Raw genomic sequence first — 3,849 nt, 5'->3', positions numbered from 1 at the left:
TCGGATTTGTCAAATCCGGATTTAGTAAATCCGGATTTCACGGATTATCCGGAGTATCCGGATTATTCAAGTAAAATTATTATAGTAAAATTACTCAACACGTATAGGTTAGGTAGGTACTACTCAACGTTTGATGCAACAGAAATACTGTTCCTACAAATATGTCTCCACTCTCCACTTGATATTTTTCGATAATTTTTATTTGATAATTGTAAAAGAACATGTCCGAGTAAACAATTATATCGATAACAATTATTGTTGTAAGATAAATTTAACTTATCTTCAAAAAACCTTTTTCAATAACCATCCGAAGGTCATGCAGTAAAGATTAATAAATTGGGTATACACTATACTTGTCTATTTGAAATGTATACATTTCGAACGATTATTATGATACGAACTTTGATATAATATAAAATTTTTTTAAATTTTCATTATAATAAAATAATTTATTTTACCATACATTAAAAATATTTGTAAGTCTGAAGTCACATAAAAAGCAAATCCATAAAACCTGATAATTCGGGAAATCCGGATAAGAATTTGATTCAAATCCGGATTTGGATATCCGGATATTCGGATAATTCAGATATTCGGATTTCATGCCCATCCCTACAGTATTAATTGCAGATTGTATATTTTATCTTTTCTAAAATAATAAAAAAAAACCATTTTAACCTTGTAAGACAATATTATACACTCCTATTCCTGCTGAGAGTCTAAAATCAACAGCTTAAATTTAGTTTTTGATTTGAAGTATATTTTCATGACTTCGTCTAATAAACGATAATTTATAATATATTATTATCTAATTCGATTTGGCGCAGTAAACCGCATAACATGCACAATATACACGGCGAGATAATATCATTGTAAATTCCATATAATAATAATGTGCATATCAGCAACTCTATACACACAATGTATATGGTAGGGACTAGGGGTCCTACAAAGTCCCTTGGGATAAACGGTGGACACTCTACAAAATGCTATATACGACTTCCGACGGAGTTTAAAACATTTTTCCGCAACATATATAATCATTATTATGTACATAATATTATTATTCAGCAGTATTTACAGCATATATATTTTATATATTTTATTGCTAATGAAATAATCGTCTAAATACTGCAGCGCACATTATAATAATATTTATATGTATACAAACCCAACTTAATATTATCATAACATTATTATGTTTAACTTCGGACTTTAAATGTTTTCCTCGTTGTTTGCAGGTTATGGGCCTCTATTGGTCTTTATTGGACCATTTTCGATCTCTAAATAGTTAATAGTAATAAGTAGGGGCGGACTGGGTGTCAAGAGACTCGGAAGGATAATTAGCAATTAGCCCGAGATTTAGCCTATAAAGCTATATATAATATATTTCAGATGATAAATTGTTTTAGTCAACTGATTATGTATCTAATAATATTTTATATATAATATAATACCTATACCTATACAATTTTTCGAATTTAAAAATCCATGACAACGTTGGTGGACGTTAACATGTGCAATAAATCAGTAAATGAATGGTGTTTTCCATTATATTTAAAATCATAAATAATTTTTATTAATATGACATGATTTAGGGCCAAGGAGGCCGATTGTCCTCTCGCTACTCTGGCCCTTCTGCCCCTGACAGTAGGTATAAATGAAAAATATAATGTCTTACGACTGTTTGAAAATAAAATAAAAAAATACACATAAGTACCTAGGTACCTACCTATACCAATAATAATTGATATCAGTTTACCAATTAATTACGTTCTCGATTATTCAAGGTAAACCGCGCATTAATCATTGTTGTTCGGTTAAATTTTATAATCGAACATGACAATATTATAACTCCAATAATTCTATCGCGAGAGCGTCACATTATGCATTAACTCAGCGGGTAATCGGTACACAAATCAACTAAATGTTTTTGAATCTATAAATATTGTGTTAAATGTATTGAACCCATTGTGTATAACGGTTGTAGGCACTACTATATCTAATATCTATATTCCATATTGTATAATATTTATTATAAATAACGTTTTGTGGTCTCAATAGTGCACGATACGCATAACAATAATTATTATAATAATGTAACAAAGGTACGTAGGTATATCATATACCAATTATTGTTATTATTAGATACCTACTTATAGTGTACGGCTACGTAAGTTTTATAATATAGGTAAAACGCAACGCACTCGAATTCGCGTTATCAGTGAGTCACACACAATTAGTGTTGTGTCTTCGTGATGGAGTGTCGTTCGAATATAGATAAGATACGCGTCGGCGGCGCCCGTCTCTTAGGAAGTCGGTAAAAGGACGTTTATCATTCAGTCTTCGATCAGAGTTCAGTCGAGTTTCAAATTAACCGCACACGCACAACAACCAACGCCATCATCAACATGTACAAAATCGTATTCGTCGTAGCCGTGTTCGCCTTCGCGCTCCAGGGTGCTATCAGCAGTCCCGTCAACGAAGGCGAGGTAAATAATATTTAATAAATTAATAACATTACATTTTACATTAATAAAATAAAATAGTGATAATAATATGTAGTAGCACTATGATTCGGGTTTGACCACCCCATCCGAACGGACGATTATTACCCAGGCGCCAATCGCGGGTGCATCGTATGCATGGCCGGGCCACATACATATCGTAATTTACTTATATGCGTCATGTATTTCATAATAATAGAGTCTTTCGTCCGATCAAACGCGATTTGACGATATTATATATATTGAATCGTATTTTGTACGATTATGTAAATCGTGCGAACACGCAGACGTTCGACGAAGACTATTTTTTAAATCTAAAAAAAAAAATGATGTTTTCTATTATGCGCAACAGGCTGATGTAAAATCCGAAGTCCCGAAGAATCTGGCTGCAGCTGCAGTTCCCAATGAAGATCCTGTAACAACGAGCTCTACACAGACGTCACCTACCTCTACCAGCACTGTGACTCCGAAGAGTGGCGCTTCCAGTACGGAAATTTGCTTACTACTCGTCCAGGCCTCATCGTTAGCGCTGGTCGCCAAACACATACTGTTGTAAATTTAGTTATGTAGTTAGACGAAAAACCACAGTAACTATGCAATCAAATATACACATAACGAAATAATATATTATAATAATTCATACTTATATTTTCATACATATTAATATAATGTTTATTAATTTTTATAGTTAAATCAATAATCTATAAGATAATAATATAATTATAATTTTCAATAGGTACGTCTTTTATTACTTCACTATTAGCGTATAAAACATAATTTTTTTTTTTAAATTTATAATATACTAAATAATTAAATGACTAATTTCATATTTTATTATTTACGTTATTATACATTTGTACCTTGATATTTCCTTGAAAAATAAATATCTTTTCATACCAACTGCAGTACATTACTATTTCTAATTATTTTTTATTGGTGAGCAATAAATTATATTGTATAGGTGGTATTATTAACAATTATTAATATCGTGATACTGATATTATATTTATATTATACCTACGCATTTATATTATTTGTTTTAACTTCCTATATATATGTATACATATATATATATACGCATCGTCTTGATATTTTTCTTCAATATTTTATTTTCGTCAATAAGTTATTGAATCATTTATTATACTTACGTCAGCTATAATAATATAGATAATATTATATTGTTATGTATATCATTTAATTTTAGTGACTATCACTATAATATATTACACTTGAAGATTATAGCTCATAGATAAAAACGTACTTATAAAGTTCGAGTACCTCTTATAACGATTAACGGCAAATATTTATATTGCTTGACATAATTAAAAAATTTCATAATGCA

The 3,849-nt window shown here is 30.3% G+C and overlaps 1 long non-coding RNA gene across 1 annotated transcript; it reads left to right on the top strand.

Moving 5' to 3' along the window:
- The first annotated feature begins 2,326 nt into the window (after nt 1–2,326).
- On the top strand, nt 2,327–3,407 carry LOC149058318 (uncharacterized). The gene is made up of 2 exons (XR_016190533.1): nt 2,327–2,492; nt 2,860–3,407. It is a non-coding gene; the product is annotated as an uncharacterized LOC149058318 (long non-coding RNA).
- The last annotated feature ends 442 nt before the right edge of the window (nt 3,408–3,849 follow it).

The sequence above is a fragment of the Diuraphis noxia genome, unplaced genomic scaffold (assembly GCF_037042655.1).
Source record: "Diuraphis noxia isolate RWA-SAM2 unplaced genomic scaffold, SU_Dnox_SAM2 contig0002, whole genome shotgun sequence".
Taxonomy (NCBI): Eukaryota; Metazoa; Arthropoda; class Insecta; order Hemiptera; family Aphididae; genus Diuraphis; species Diuraphis noxia.
This window is presented reverse-complemented; position numbering and strand designations above follow the sequence as displayed.